The sequence below is a fragment of the Rattus norvegicus genome, chromosome Y (assembly GCF_021556685.1).
Source record: "Rattus norvegicus strain SHRSP/BbbUtx chromosome Y, alternate assembly SHRSP_T2T, whole genome shotgun sequence".
Classification (NCBI taxonomy): Eukaryota; Metazoa; Chordata; class Mammalia; order Rodentia; family Muridae; genus Rattus; species Rattus norvegicus.
In genome coordinates, this window is record NC_141555.1 from 60,032,122 (window position 1) to 60,049,524 (window position 17,403).

The window sequence follows — 17,403 nt, forward strand, 5'->3', positions numbered from 1 at the left end:
ATAACATGATTCAATTTGCAAATCAATAGGTCTCTGTTTATCTTCAAAGTCAAATTCCTACAAGCTTTTCCCACTTGGATGGAACAGAGTTCGCCGAACAATGTTTGATTCAGACTGCGAAAGGCATGATTTGTCTATATAGAAAAGTATGCTTTTTAACCCTCTAGAACCACTTAAAATTAAGCTTATTGGCCACGTAACAGCAATTCACTTTGCAAAACACTAGCTGTGCGTTTATCTACAAAGTCAACTTCCTACAAGCTTTACCCAATTGGAAGGAACAGAATTCGCCAAAGAATGAAAGATTAAGAATGGGAAACCCATGTTTTGGCTATATTGAAATCCTGCTTCTTACCCTCTAGAACCACTTAAAACTAAGCTTATTCGCCTAGTAACAGCAATTCCCTTTGCAAAACACTAGCTGTGTGTTTATCTTCAATGTCAAGTTCCTACAAGCTTTACCCGCTTGGAACGAACAGAATTCGCCAAAGAGTGAGAGATTGAGACTGGGAAAAGCTTTTTTAGACTATATAGATAAGTCTGCTTTTTACCATCTAGAACTACTTAAAACTAAGCTTAGTCTCCAAGTAAGAACAATTCACTTTGTAAAACACTAGCTGTGGGTTTATATTCAAAGTCAACTTCCTACAAACATTTTCCGCTTGGACCAAACACGATTCGCCTAAGAATGTGTGATTCAGTCTTGGAAATGCATGTTTTGTCTATATAGAAAAGTATGCTTTTTGTCTTCTAGGACCACTGAATACTAAGCTTAATCGTCACGTAAGAACGATTCACTTTGTAAAACACTAGCTGCGTGTTTTTCTTCAAAGTCACCTTCCTACAAACCTTTCCCGCTTGGAACGGACACGATTCGCCAAAGAATGTGTGGTTCAGACTGGGAAAGGCATGTTTTGGCTTACATTAAAGTCTGCTTTTTCGCCTCTAGAACCACTGACAACTAAGCTTATTGGCCAAGTAACAGTAATTCACTTTGCAAAACACTAGCTGTGTGTTTATATTCAAAGTCAACTTCCTATTTGTTTTTCCCGCTTTGAATGAACAGTTTTCGCCAAAGAATGAGAGATTCAGACTGGGAAAACCAGGTTATGTCTATATTGAAAAGTCTGCTTTTTACCCTCTAGAGCCACTTGAAACTAAGCATATTGGCCAAATAACACCATTCAATATGCAAATCACTAGCTCTGTTTTTATCTTCAAAGTCAAATTCCTACAAGCTTTTACCACTTGGATGGAACACAATTCGCCTAAGAATGTGCGAATCAGACTGCGAAAGGCATGTTTTGTCTATATAGAAAAGTATGCTTTTTACCATCTAGAACCACTTAAAATTAAGCTTATTGGCCAAGTAACAGCAATTCTCTTTGTAAACTAGCTGTGCGTTTATCTTCAAAGTCAACTTCCTACAAGCTTTACCCAATTGGAAGGAACAGAATTCTCCAAAGAATGAGAGACTTATACTGGGAAAAGTTTTTTTTTTTTTTGTCTATATAGAAAAGTATGCTTTTTACCATCTAGAACTTCTTAAAACTAAGCTTAATCCCCAAGTAAGAACAATTCACTTTGTAAAACACTAGCTGTGTGTTTATCTTCAAAGTCAACTTCCTCCAAACTTTTCCCGATTGGAACGAACACGATTCCTCTAACACGTTTTGTGTATGTATAAAAGTCTGCTTTTTCTCCTCTTGAACCACTGAAAACTAAGCTTATTTTTCAAGTAACAACACTTGACTTTGCAAAACACTAGCTGTGCGTTTATCTTGAAAGTCAACTTCCTACAAGCTTTACCCCCTTTGGAAAGAACAGAATTCACAAAAGAATGAGAGATTCAGACTGGGAAAGCCATGTTTGTCTATATTGAAAAGTATGCTTTTTAGCTTCAAGAACCACGTAAAAATAACCTTATTCACCTAGTAACATAAATTCCTTTACAAAACACTAGCTGTGTGTTTATCTTGAAAGTCAACTTCCTACAGGTTTTTCCCTCTTAGAACGAACAGAATTCGCCAAAGAATGAGAGACTGAGACTGGGAAAAGCTTTTTCAGTCTATATTAATAAGTCTGCTTTTTACCATCTAGAACCAGTTAAAACTAAGCTTATTGGCCAAGTAACAGCAATTCATTTTGCGAAAGACTAGCTGTGTGTTTAACTTGAAAGTCAACTTCCTATATGCTTTTCCCCCTCGGAAGGAACAGAATTCACCAAAGAATGAGAGATTCCGACTGGGAAAACCTGGTTTTGTCAATATTGAAAAGTGTGCTTTTTACCCTCTAGAACCACTTAAAACTAAACTTATTCGCCAAGTAACAGCCATTCATTTTGCAAATCACTAGCTGTGTGTTTATCTTCAAGGCCAAGTTTTGCAAGCTCTTCCCACTTTGAAAGAACAGAATTCGCAAAAGAATGAGAGACTGAGACTCAGAAAACCTTTTTTAGTCTATATAGAAAGGTTTCCTTTATACCGTCCAGGACTACTTAAAACTAACCTTAATGGCCACGTAAGAACAATTCACTCTGTAAAAAGTAGCTGTGTTTTGATCTTCAAAGTCAACGTCCTACAAATTTTACCCGCTTGGAACGAACACGATTCGCCTAAGAATGTGTGATTCAGACTGGGAAACGCATGTTTTGTCTCTGTAGAAAAAAAAATATGCTTTTTAGCTTCTAGGACCACTTAAAACAAAGATTATTGGACAAGTAACAGCAATTCACTTTGAAAAACACTAGCTGTGTGTTTATCCTCACAGTGAACTTCCAAAAAGCTTTTCCTGCTTGGAAGGAACAGAAATCGCCAAGGAATGATAGATTCAGACTGGGAAACTATGTTTTGTCTATATTGTATAGTCTTCTTTCAACCTGGTAGAACCACTTAAAACTAAGCTTATTCGCTTAATAACAGCAATTCACTTTGCAAAACACTAGCTGTGTGTTTATCTTGAACATCAACTTCCTACAAGGTTTTCCCCCTTGGAAAGAACAGACTTCGCCTAAGAATTCTGAATCTGTGTGATTCAGACTGGGAAACGCATGTTCTGCCTATATAGAAAAGTATGCTTTTTATGGTCTACAACCACTTAAACCTAAGCTTATTCGACAAGTAATAGCAATTCACTTTGCCAAACACTAGCTGTGTGTTTATCTTCAAAGTCATTTTCCTACAAGCTTTACCCGCTTGGAACGATCAAAAAACGCCAAAGAATGAGAGATTCAGACTGGGAAATCATGTTTTGTACATATAAAAAAGTATGCTTTTTCCCCTCTAGAACCACTTAAAACTAAGCTTATTTGCTAAGTAACAGAAATTCACTTTGCAAAACACTAAATGTACGTTTATATTGAACATCAACTTCCTACAAGCTTTTCCCGCTTGGAAAGGTCAGAATTCTCCAAAGAATGAAAGATTCAGACTGGGAAAACCATGTTTTGTCGATATTGAAAAGTGTGCTTTTTACCCTCTAGAACCACTTAAAACTAATCTTATTCACCAAATAACAGCCATTCACTTTGCAAATCCCTAGCTGTGTGTTTATCTTCAACGTCATTTTCCTGCAAGCTTTTCTCGTATGGAACGAACAGAATTCGCCAAAGAATGAGAGATTGAGACGGGGAAAAGCTTTTTCAGTCTATATAGAAAAGTATGCTTTTTACCTTGTAGGACCACTTAAAACTGAGCTTATTGGCCAAGTAACAGCAATTCACTTTGCAAAACACTAGCTGTGTGTTTATCTTCAAAGTCAACTTCCTCCAAACTTTTCCCGATTGGAAAGAACACGATTCCTCTACGAATGTGTGATTCAGACTGGGAAAAACACGTTTTGTGTATATGTAAAAGTCTGCTTTTTCTCCTCTTGAACCATTGAAAACTAAGCTTATTTTCCAAGTTACAGCACTTCACTTTGCAAAACACTAGCTGTGCGTTTATCTTGAAAGTCAACTTCCTACTAGTTTTACCCCCTTGGAAAGAACAGAGTTCGCCAAAGAATGAGAGATTCAGACTGGCAAACCCATGTTTGACTATATTGAAAAGTCTGCTTTTTAGCCTGTAGAACCACTTAAAAATAAGCTTATTCGCCGAATAACAGAAATTCTCTTTGCAAAACACAAGCTGTGTGTTTAACTTGAAAGTCAACTTCCTACAAGCTTTTCCCGCTAGGAACGAACAGAATTCGCCAAAGAATGTTTGATTCAGACTGGGAAAACCTTGTTTTGTCTATCTTGAAAAGTCTGCTTTTTACTCTCAGGAACCACTTAAAACTAATCTTATTCACCAAGTAACACCTTTCCCTTTGCAAATCACTAGCTGTGTGTTTATCTTCAAAGTCATGTTCCTACAAGCTTTTCCCGCTTCGAAGGAACAGAATTCGCCTGAGAATGTGTGAGTCAGACAGGGAAACGCACTTTTTTTCTATATAGAAAAGTCTGCTTTTTATCTTCTAGGACCATTTAAAACAAAGCTTATAGGCCAAGTAACAGCAATTCAATTTGCAAATCACTAATTGTGTGTTTATCTTCAAAGTTAAGTTCCTACTAGCTTTTCCTGCTTGGTTGGAACAGAATTCACCAAAGAATGAGAGATTGAGACTGGGAAAACCTTTTTTAGTCTATATAGAATAGAATGCTTTTTACCATCTAGAACTACTTAAAACTAAGCTTAATCGCCAAGTAAGAACAATTCGCTTTGCAAATCACTCACTGGGTGTTTATCTTCAAAGTCAACTTCCTACAAGCTTTTCCTGCTGGAAGGAACAGAATTCTCCAAGGAATGTTCGATTCAGACTGGGAAACCCATGTTTTGTCAATATTGAAAAGTGTCCTTTTTACCCTCTAGAACCACTTAAAACTAAGCTTATCCGCCAATTAACAGCCATTCACTTTGCAAATCAGTAGCTTTGTGTTCAGCTTCAAAGTCAAGTTCCTACAAGCTTTTCCCGCTTGGAAGGAACAGAATTCGCCAAAGAATAAGATATTGAGACTGGGAAAAGCTTTTTTACTCTATATAAAAAAGTACGCTTTTTATCATCTAGAATTACGTAAAACTAAGCTTAATCGCCAAGTAAGGACAATTCAGTTTTTAAAACATTAGATGTGTTTTTATGTTCAAAGCCAACTTCCTACAAACTTTTTCCGCTTGAAACAAGCACGATTCGCCTAAGAATGTGTGATTCAGACTGGGAAAAGCATGTTTTGTCTATATAGAAAAGTATGCTTTTTACCTTCTAGGACCACTCAATAATTAGCTTAATCGCCAAGTAAGAACGATTCACTTTGTAAAACACTATCTGTGTGTTAATCTTCAAAGTCACCTTCCTACAAACCTTCCCCTCTTGGAACGGACACGATTCGCCAAAGAATGTGTGGTTCAGACTGGGAAAGGCATGTTTTGGCTTACATTAAAGTCTGCTTTTTCGCCTCTAGAACCACTGACAACTAAGCTTATTGGCCAAGTAACAGTAATTCACTTTGCAAAACACTAGCTGTGTGTTTATATTCAAAGTCAACTTCCTATTTGTTTTTCCCGCTTTGAATGAACAGTTTTCGCCAAAGAATGAGAGATTCAGCCTGGGAAAACCAGAGTATGTCTATATTGAAAAGTCTGCTTTTACCCTCTAGAGCCACTTGAAACTAAGCATATTGGCAAAATAACACCATTCAATATGCAAATCACTAGCTCTGTGTTTATCTTCAAAGTCAAATTCCTACAAGCTTTTACCACTTGGATGGAACACAATTCGCCTAAGAATGTGCGATTCAGACTGCGAAAGGCATGTTTTGTCTATATAGAAAAGTATGCTTTTTACCCTCTAGAACCACTTAAAATTAAGCTTATTGGCCAAGTAACAGCAATTCACTTTGCAAAACACTAGCTGTGCGTTTATCTTCAAAGTCAACTTCCTACAAGCTTTACCCAATGGGAAGGAACAGAATTCGCCAAAGAATGAAAGATTAAGAATGGGAAACCCATGTTTTGGCTATATTGAAATCCTGCTTCTTACCCTCTAGAACCACTTAAAACTAAGCTTATTCGCCTAGTAACAGCAATTCCCTTTGCAAAACACTAGCTGTGTGTTTATCTTCAATGTCAAGTTCCTACAAGCTTTACCCGCTTGGAACGAACAGAATTCGCCAAAGAGTGAGAGATTGAGACTGGGAAAAGCTTTTTTAGACTATATAGATAAGTCTGCTTTTTACCATCTAGAACTACTTAAAATTAAGCTTAGTCTCCAAGTAAGAACAATTCACTTTGTAAAACACCAGCTGTGGGTTTATATTCAAAGTCAACTTCCTACAAACATTTTCCGCTTGGACCAAACACGATTCGCCTAAGAATGTGTGATTCAGTCTTGGAAATGCATGTTTTGTCTATATAGAAAAGTATGCTTTTTGCCTTCTAGGACCACTGAATACTAAGCTTAATCGTCACGTAAGTACGATTCACTTTGTAAAACACTAGCTGCGTGTTTTTCTTCAAAGTCACCTTCCTACAAACCTTTCCCGCTTGGAACGGACACGATTCGCCAAAGAATGTGTGGTTCAGACTGGGAAAGGCATGTTTTGGCTTACATTAAAGTCTGCTTTTTCGCCTCTAGAACCACTGACAACTAAGCTTATTGGCCAAGTAACAGTAATTCACTTTGCAAAACACTAGCTGTGTGTTTATATTCAAAGTCAACTTCCTATTTGTTTTTCCCGCTTTGAATGAACAGTTTTCGCCAAAGAATGAGAGATTCAGACTGGGAAAACCAGGTTATGTCTATATTGAAAAGTCTGCTTTTTACCCTCTAGAGCCACTTGAAACTAAGCATATTGGCCAAATAACACCATTCAATATGCAAATCACTAGCTCTGTTTTTATCTTCAAAGTCAAATTCCTACAAGCTTTTACCACTTGGATGGAACACAATTCGCCTAAGAATGTGCGAATCAGACTGCGAAAGGCATGTTTTGTCTATATAGAAAAGTATGCTTTTTACCATCTAGAACCACTTAAAATTAAGCTTATTGGCCAAGTAACAGCAATTCTCTTTGTAAACTAGCTGTGCGTTTATCTTCAAAGTCAACTTCCTACAAGCTTTACCCAATTGGAAGGAACAGAATTCTCCAAAGAATGAGAGACTTATACTGGGAAAAGTTTTTTTTTTTTTGTCTATATAGAAAAGTATGCTTTTTACCATCTAGAACTTCTTAAAACTAAGCTTAATCCCCAAGTAAGAACAATTCACTTTGTAAAACACTAGCTGTGTGTATATCTTCAAAGTCAACTTCCTCCAAACTTTTCCCGATTGGAACGAACACGATTCCTCTAACACGTTTTGTGTATGTATAAAAGTCTGCTTTTTCTCCTCTTGAACCACTGAAAACTAAGCTTATTTTTCAAGTAACAACACTTGACTTTGCAAAACACTAGCTGTGCGTTTATCTTGAAAGTCAACTTCCTACAAGCTTTACCCCTTTGGAAAGAACAGAATTCACCAAAGAATGAGAGATTCAGACTGGGAAAGCCATGTTTGTCTATATTGAAAAGTATGCTTTTTAGCTTCAAGAACCACGTAAAAATAACCTTATTCACCTAGTAACATAAATTCCTTTACAAAACACTAGCTGTGTGTTTATCTTGAAAGTCAACTTCCTACAGGTTTTTCCCTCTTAGAACGAACAGAATTCGCCAAAGAATGAGAGACTGAGACTGGGAAAAGCTTTTTCAGTCTATATTAATAAGTCTGCTTTTTACCATCTAGAACCAGTTAAAACTAAGCTTATTGGCCAAGTAACAGCAATTCATTTTGCGAAAGACTAGCTGTGTGTTTAACTTGAAAGTCAACTTCCTATATGCTTTTCCCCCTCGGAAGGAACAGAATTCACCAAAGAATGAGAGATTCCGACTGGGAAAACCTGGTTTTGTCAATATTGAAAAGTGTGCTTTTTACCCTCTAGAACCACTTAAAACTAAACTTATTCGCCAAGTAACAGCCATTCATTTTGCAAATCACTAGCTGTGTGTTTATCTTCAAGGCCAAGTTTTGCAAGCTCTTCCCACTTTGAAAGAACAGAATTCGCAAAAGAATGAGAGACTGAGACTCAGAAAACCTTTTTTAGTCTATATAGAAAGGTTTCCTTTATACCGTCCAGGACTACTTAAAACTAACCTTAATGGCCACGTAAGAACAATTCACTCTGTAAAAAGTAGCTGTGTTTTGATCTTCAAAGTCAACGTCCTACAAATTTTACCCGCTTGGAACGAACACGATTCGCCTAAGAATGTGTGATTCAGACTGGGAAACGCATGTTTTGTCTCTGTAGAAAAAAAAATATGCTTTTTAGCTTCTAGGACCACTTAAAACAAAGATTATTGGACAAGTAACAGCAATTCACTTTGAAAAACACTAGCTGTGTGTTTATCCTCACAGTGAACTTCCAAAAAGCTTTTCCTGCTTGGAAGGAACAGAAATCGCCAAGGAATGATAGATTCAGACTGGGAAACTATGTTTTGTCCATATTGTATAGTCTTCTTTCAACCTGGTAGAACCACTTAAAACTAAGCTTATTCGCTTAATAACAGCAATTCACTTTGCAAAACACTAGCTGTGTGTTTATCTTGAACATCAACTTCCTACAAGGTTTTCCCCCTTGGAAAGAACAGACTTCGCCTAAGAATTCTGAATCTGTGTGATTCAGACTGGGAAACGCATGTTCTGCCTATATAGAAAAGTATGCTTTTTATGGTCTACAACCACTTAAACCTAAGCTTATTCGACAAGTAATAGCAATTCACTTTGCCAAACACTAGCTGTGTGTTTATCTTCAAAGTCATTTTCCTACAAGCTTTACCCGCTTGGAACGATCAAAAAACGCCAAAGAATGAGAGATTCAGACTGGGAAATCATGTTTTGTACATATAAAAAAGTATGCTTTTTCCCCTCTAGAACCACTTAAAACTAAGCTTATTTGCTAAGTAACAGAAATTCACTTTGCAAAACACTAAATGTACGTTTATATTGAACATCAACTTCCTACAAGCTTTTCCCGCTTGGAAAGGTCAGAATTCTCCAAAGAATGAAAGATTCAGACTGGGAAAACCATGTTTTGTCGATATTGAAAAGTGTGCTTTTTACCCTCTAGAACCACTTAAAACTAATCTTATTCACCAAATAACAGCCATTCACTTTGCAAATCCCTAGCTGTGTGTTTATCTTCAACGTCATTTTCCTGCAAGCTTTTCTCGTATGGAACGAACAGAATTCGCCAAAGAATGAGAGATTGAGACGGGGAAAAGCTTTTTCAGTCTATATAGAAAAGTATGCTTTTTACCTTGTAGGACCACTTAAAACTGAGCTTATTGGCCAAGTAACAGCAATTCACTTTGCAAAACACTAGCTGTGTGTTTATCTTCAAAGTCAACTTCCTCCAAACTTTTCCCGATTGGAAAGAACACGATTCCTCTACGAATGTGTGATTCAGACTGGGAAAAACACGTTTTGTGTATATGTAAAAGTCTGCTTTTTCTCCTCTTGAACCATTGAAAACTAAGCTTATTTTCCAAGTTACAGCACTTCACTTTGCAAAACACTAGCTGTGCGTTTATCTTGAAAGTCAACTTCCTACTAGTTTTACCCCCTTGGAAAGAACAGAGTTCGCCAAAGAATGAGAGATTCAGACTGGCAAACCCATGTTTGACTATATTGAAAAGTCTGCTTTTTAGCCTGTAGAACCACTTAAAAATAAGCTTATTCGCCGAATAACAGAAATTCTCTTTGCAAAACACAAGCTGTGTGTTTAACTTGAAAGTCAACTTCCTACAAGCTTTTCCCGCTAGGAACGAACAGAATTCGCCAAAGAATGTTTGATTCAGACTGGGAAAACCTTGTTTTGTCTATCTTGAAAAGTCTGCTTTTTACTCTCAGGAACCACTTAAAACTAATCTTATTCACCAAGTAACACCTTTCCCTTTGCAAATCACTAGCTGTGTGTTTATCTTCAAAGTCATGTTCCTACAAGCTTTTCCCGCTTCGAAGGAACAGAATTCGCCTGAGAATGTGTGAGTCAGACAGGGAAACGCACTTTTTTTCTATATAGAAAAGTCTGCTTTTTATCTTCTAGGACCATTTAAAACAAAGCTTATAGGCCAAGTAACAGCAATTCAATTTGCAAATCACTAATTGTGTGTTTATCTTCAAAGTTAACTTCCTACTAGCTTTTCCTGCTTGGTTGGAACAGAATTCACCAAAGAATGAGAGATTGAGACTGGGAAAACCTTCTTTAGTCTATATAGAATAGAATGCTTTTTACCATCTAGAACTACTTAAAACTAAGCTTAATCGCCAAGTAAGAACAATTCGCTTTGCAAATCACTCACTGGGTGTTTATCTTCAAAGTCAACTTCCTACAAGCTTTTCCTGCTGGAAGGAACAGAATTCTCCAAGGAATGTTCGATTCAGACTGGGAAACCCATGTTTTGTCAATATTGAAAAGTGTCCTTTTTACCCTCTAGAACCACTTAAAACTAAGCTTATTCGCCAAGTAACAGCCATTCACTTTGCAAATCAGTAGCTTTGTGTTCAGCTTCAAAGTCAAGTTCCTACAAGCTTTTCCCGCTTGGAAGGAACAGAATTCGCCAAAGAATAAGATATTGAGACTGGGAAAAGCTTTTTTACTCTATATAAAAAAGTACGCTTTTTATCATCTAGAATTACGTAAAACTAAGCTTAATCGCCAAGTAAGGACAATTCAGTTTTTAAAACATTAGATGTGTTTTTATGTTCAAAGCCAACTTCCTACAAACTTTTTCCGCTTGAAACAAGCACGATTCGCCTAAGAATGTGTGATTCAGACTGGGAAAAGCATGTTTTGTCTATATAGAAAAGTATGCTTTTTACCTTCTAGGACCACTCAATAATTAGCTTAATCGCCAAGTAAGAACGATTCACTTTGTAAAACACTATCTGTGTGTTTATCTTCAAAGTCAACTTCCTGCAAACTTTTCCCGCTTGGAACGAACATGATTAGCCAAAGAATGAGAGATACTGACTGGGAAAACCAGGTAATGTCTATATTGAAAAGTCTGCTTTTTACCCTCTAGAGCCACTTAAAACTAAGCATATTCACCAAATAACATGATTCAATTTGCAAATCAATAGGTCTCTGTTTATCTTCAAAGTCAAATTCCTACAAGCTTTTCCCACTTGGATGGAACAGAGTTCGCCGAACAATGTTTGATTCAGACTGCGAAAGGCATGATTTGTCTATATAGAAAAGTATGCTTTTTAACCCTCTAGAACCACTTAAAATTAAGCTTATTGGCCACGTAACAGCAATTCACTTTGCAAAACACTAGCTGTGCGTTTATCTACAAAGTCAACTTCCTACAAGCTTTACCCAATTGGAAGGAACAGAATTCGCCAAAGAATGAAAGATTAAGAATGGGAAACCCATGTTTTGGCTATATTGAAATCCTGCTTCTTACCCTCTAGAACCACTTAAAACTAAGCTTATTCGCCTAGTAACAGCAATTCCCTTTGCAAAACACTAGCTGTGTGTTTATCTTCAATGTCAAGTTCCTACAAGCTTTACCCGCTTGGAACGAACAGAATTCGCCAAAGAGTGAGAGATTGAGACTGGGAAAAGCTTTTTTAGACTATATAGATAAGTCTGCTTTTTACCATCTAGAACTACTTAAAACTAAGCTTAGTCTCCAAGTAAGAACAATTCACTTTGTAAAACACTAGCTGTGGGTTTATATTCAAAGTCAACTTCCTACAAACATTTTCCGCTTGGACCAAACACGATTCGCCTAAGAATGTGTGATTCAGTCTTGGAAATGCATGTTTTGTCTATATAGAAAAGTATGCTTTTTGCCTTCTAGGACCACTGAATACTAAGCTTAATCGTCACGTAAGAACGATTCACTTTGTAAAACACTAGCTGCGTGTTTTTCTTCAAAGTCACCTTCCTACAAACCTTTCCCGCTTGGAAAGGACACGATTCGCCAAAGAATGTGTGGTTCAGACTGGGAAAGGCATGTTTTGGCTTACATTAAAGTCTGCTTTTTCGCCTCTAGAACCACTGACAACTAAGCTTATTGGCCAAGTAACAGTAATTCACTTTGCAAAACACTAGCTGTGTGTTTATATTCAAAGTCAACTTCCTATTTGTTTTTCCCGCTTTGAATGAACAGTTTTCGCCAAAGAATGAGAGATTCAGACTGGGAAAACCAGGTTATGTCTATATTGAAAAGTCTGCTTTTTACCCTCTAGAGCCACTTGAAACTAAGCATATTGGCCAAATAACACCATTCAATATGCAAATCACTAGCTCTGTTTTTATCTTCAAAGTCAAATTCCTACAAGCTTTTACCACTTGGATGGAACACAATTCGCCTAAGAATGTGCGAATCAGACTGCGAAAGGCATGTTTTGTCTATATAGAAAAGTATGCTTTTTACCATCTAGAACCACTTAAAATTAAGCTTATTGGCCAAGTAACAGCAATTCTCTTTGTAAACTAGCTGTGCGTTTATCTTCAAAGTCAACTTCCTACAAGCTTTACCCAATTGGAAGGAACAGAATTCTCCAAAGAATGAGAGACTTATACTGGGAAAAGTTTTTTTTTTTTTTGTCTATATAGAAAAGTATGCTTTTTACCATCTAGAACTTCTTAAAACTAAGCTTAATCCCCAAGTAAGAACAATTCACTTTGTAAAACACTAGCTGTGTGTTTATCTTCAAAGTCAACTTCCTCCAAACTTTTCCCGATTGGAACGAACACGATTCCTCTAACACGTTTTGTGTATGTATAAAAGTCTGCTTTTTCTCCTCTTGAACCACTGAAAACTAAGCTTATTTTTCAAGTAACAACACTTGACTTTGCAAAACACTAGCTGTGCGTTTATCTTGAAAGTCAACTTCCTACAAGCTTTACCCCCTTTGGAAAGAACAGAATTCACAAAAGAATGAGAGATTCAGACTGGGAAAGCCATGTTTGTCTATATTGAAAAGTATGATTTTTAGCTTCAAGAACCACGTAAAAATAACCTTATTCACCTAGTAACATAAATTCCTTTACAAAACACTAGCTGTGTGTTTATCTTGAAAGTCAACTTCCTACAGGTTTTTCCCTCTTAGAACGAACAGAATTCGCCAAAGAATGAGAGACTGAGACTGGGAAAAGCTTTTTCAGTCTATATTAATAAGTCTGCTTTTTACCATCTAGAACCAGTTAAAACTAAGCTTATTGGCCAAGTAACAGCAATTCATTTTGCGAAAGACTAGCTGTGTGTTTAACTTGAAAGTCAACTTCCTATATGCTTTTCCCCCTCGGAAGGAACAGAATTCACCAAAGAATGAGAGATTCCGACTGGGAAAACCTGGTTTTGTCAATATTGAAAAGTGTGCTTTTTACCCTCTAGAACCACTTAAAACTAAACTTATTCGCCAAGTAACAGCCATTCATTTTGCAAATCACTAGCTGTGTGTTTATCTTCAAGGCCAAGTTTTGCAAGCTCTTCCCACTTTGAAAGAACAGAATTCGCAAAAGAATGAGAGACTGAGACTCAGAAAACCTTTTTTAGTCTATATAGAAAGGTTTCCTTTATACCGTCCAGGACTACTTAAAACTAACCTTAATGGCCACGTAAGAACAATTCACTCTGTAAAAAGTAGCTGTGTTTTGATCTTCAAAGTCAACGTCCTACAAATTTTACCCGCTTGGAACGAACACGATTCGCCTAAGAATGTGTGATTCAGACTGGGAAACGCATGTTTTGTCTCTGTAGAAAAAAAAATATGCTTTTTAGCTTCTAGGACCACTTAAAACAAAGATTATTGGACAAGTAACAGCAATTCACTTTGAAAAACACTAGCTGTGTGTTTATCCTCACAGTGAACTTCCAAAAAGCTTTTCCTGCTTGGAAGGAACAGAAATCGCCAAGGAATGATAGATTCAGACTGGGAAACTATGTTTTGTCCATATTGTATAGTCTTCTTTCAACCTGGTAGAACCACTTAAAACTAAGCTTATTCGCTTAATAACAGCAATTCACTTTGCAAAACACTAGCTGTGTGTTTATCTTGAACATCAACTTCCTACAAGGTTTTCCCCCTTGGAAAGAACAGACTTCGCCTAAGAATTCTGAATCTGTGTGATTCAGACTGGGAAACGCATGTTCTGCCTATATAGAAAAGTATGCTTTTTATGGTCTACAACCACTTAAACCTAAGCTTATTCGACAAGTAATAGCAATTCACTTTGCCAAACACTAGCTGTGTGTTTATCTTCAAAGTCATTTTCCTACAAGCTTTACCCGCTTGGAACGATCAAAAAACGCCAAAGAATGAGAGATTCAGACTGGGAAATCATGTTTTGTACATATAAAAAAGTATGCTTTTTCCCCTCTAGAACCACTTAAAACTAAGCTTATTTGCTAAGTAACAGAAATTCACTTTGCAAAACACTAAATGTACGTTTATATTGAACATCAACTTCCTACAAGCTTTTCCCGCTTGGAAAGGTCAGAATTCTCCAAAGAATGAAAGATTCAGACTGGGAAAACCATGTTTTGTCGATATTGAAAAGTGTGCTTTTTACCCTCTAGAACCACTTAAAACTAATCTTATTCACCAAATAACAGCCATTCACTTTGCAAATCCCTAGCTGTGTGTTTATCTTCAACGTCATTTTCCTGCAAGCTTTTCTCGTATGGAACGAACAGAATTCGCCAAAGAATGAGAGATTGAGACGGGGAAAAGCTTTTTCAGTCTATATAGAAAAGTATGCTTTTTACCTTGTAGGACCACTTAAAACTGAGCTTATTGGCCAAGTAACAGCACTTCACTTTGCAAAACACTAGCTGTGTGTTTATCTTCAAAGTCAACTTCCTCCAAACTTTTCCCGATTGGAAAGAACACGATTCCTCTACGAATGTGTGATTCAGACTGGGAAAAACACGTTTTGTGTATATGTAAAAGTCTGCTTTTTCTCCTCTTGAACCATTGAAAACTAAGCTTATTTTCCAAGTTACAGCACTTCACTTTGCAAAACACTAGCTGTGCGTTTATCTTGAAAGTCAACTTCCTACTAGTTTTACCCCCTTGGAAAGAACAGAGTTCGCCAAAGAATGAGAGATTCAGACTGGCAAACCCATGTTTGACTATATTGAAAAGTCTGCTTTTTAGCCTGTAGAACCACTTAAAAATAAGCTTATTCGCCGAATAACAGAAATTCTCTTTGCAAAACACAAGCTGTGTGTTTAACTTGAAAGTCAACTTCCTACAAGCTTTTCCCGCTAGGAACGAACAGAATTCGCCAAAGAATGTTTGATTCAGACTGGGAAAACCTTGTTTTGTCTATCTTGAAAAGTCTGCTTTTTACTCTCAGGAACCACTTAAAACTAATCTTATTCACCAAGTAACACCTTTCCCTTTGCAAATCACTAGCTGTGTGTTTATCTTCAAAGTCATGTTCCTACAAGCTTTTCCCGCTTCGAAGGAACAGAATTCGCCTGAGAATGTGTGAGTCAGACAGGGAAACGCACTTTTTTTCTATATAGAAAAGTCTGCTTTTTATCTTCTAGGACCATTTAAAACAAAGCTTATAGGCCAAGTAACAGCAATTCAATTTGCAAATCACTAATTGTGTGTTTATCTTCAAAGTTAACTTCCTACTAGCTTTTCCTGCTTGGTTGGAACAGAATTCACCAAAGAATGAGAGATTGAGACTGGGAAAACCTTCTTTAGTCTATATAGAATAGAATGCTTTTTACCATCTAGAACTACTTAAAACTAAGCTTAATCGCCAAGTAAGAACAATTCGCTTTGCAAATCACTCACTGGGTGTTTATCTTCAAAGTCAACTTCCTACAAGCTTTTCCTGCTGGAAGGAACAGAATTCTCCAAGGAATGTTCGATTCAGACTGGGAAACCCATGTTTTGTCAATATTGAAAAGTGTCCTTTTTACCCTCTAGAACCACTTAAAACTAAGCTTATTCGCCAAGTAACAGCCATTCACTTTGCAAATCAGTAGCTTTGTGTTCAGCTTCAAAGTCAAGTTCCTACAAGCTTTTCCCGCTTGGAAGGAACAGAATTCGCCAAAGAATAAGATATTGAGACTGGGAAAAGCTTTTTTACTCTATATAAAAAAGTACGCTTTTTATCATCTAGAATTACGTAAAACTAAGCTTAATCGCCAAGTAAGGACAATTCAGTTTTTAAAACATTAGATGTGTTTTTATGTTCAAAGCCAACTTCCTACAAACTTTTTCCGCTTGAAACAAGCACGATTCGCCTAAGAATGTGTGATTCAGACTGGGAAAAGCATGTTTTGTCTATATAGAAAAGTATGCTTTTTACCTTCTAGGACCACTCAATAATTAGCTTAATCGCCAAGTAAGAACGATTCACTTTGTAAAACACTATCTGTGTGTTTATCTTCAAAGTCAACTTCCTGCAAACTTTTCCCGCTTGGAACGAACATGATTAGCCAAAGAATGAGAGATACTGACTGGGAAAACCAGGTAATGTCTATATTGAAAAGTCTGCTTTTTACCCTCTAGAGCCACTTAAAACTAAGCATATTCACCAAATAACATGATTCAATTTGCAAATCAATAGGTCTCTGTTTATCTTCAAAGTCAAATTCCTACAAGCTTTTCCCACTTGGATGGAACAGAGTTCGCCGAACAATGTTTGATTCAGACTGCGAAAGGCATGATTTGTCTATATAGAAAAGTATGCTTTTTAACCCTCTAGAACCACTTAAAATTAAGCTTATTGGCCACGTAACAGCAATTCACTTTGCAAAACACTAGCTGTGCGTTTATCTACAAAGTCAACTTCCTACAAGCTTTACCCAATTGGAAGGAACAGAATTCGCCAAAGAATGAAAGATTAAGAATGGGAAACCCATGTTTTGGCTATATTGAAATCCTGCTTCTTACCCTCTAGAACCACTTAAAACTAAGCTTATTCGCCTAGTAACAGCAATTCCCTTTGCAAAACACTAGCTGTGTGTTTATCTTCAATGTCAAGTTCCTACAAGCTTTACCCGCTTGGAACGAACAGAATTCGCCAAAGAGTGAGAGATTGAGACTGGGAAAAGCTTTTTTAGACTATATAGATAAGTCTGCTTTTTACCATCTAGAACTACTTAAAACTAAGCTTAGTCTCCAAGTAAGAACAATTCACTTTGTAAAACACTAGCTGTGGGTTTATATTCAAAGTCAACTTCCTACAAACATTTTCCGCTTGGACCAAACACGATTCGCCTAAGAATGTGTGATTCAGTCTTGGAAATGCATGTTTTGTCTATATAGAAAAGTATGCTTTTTGCCTTCTAGGACCACTGAATACTAAGCTTAATCGTCACGTAAGAACGATTCACTTTGTAAAACACT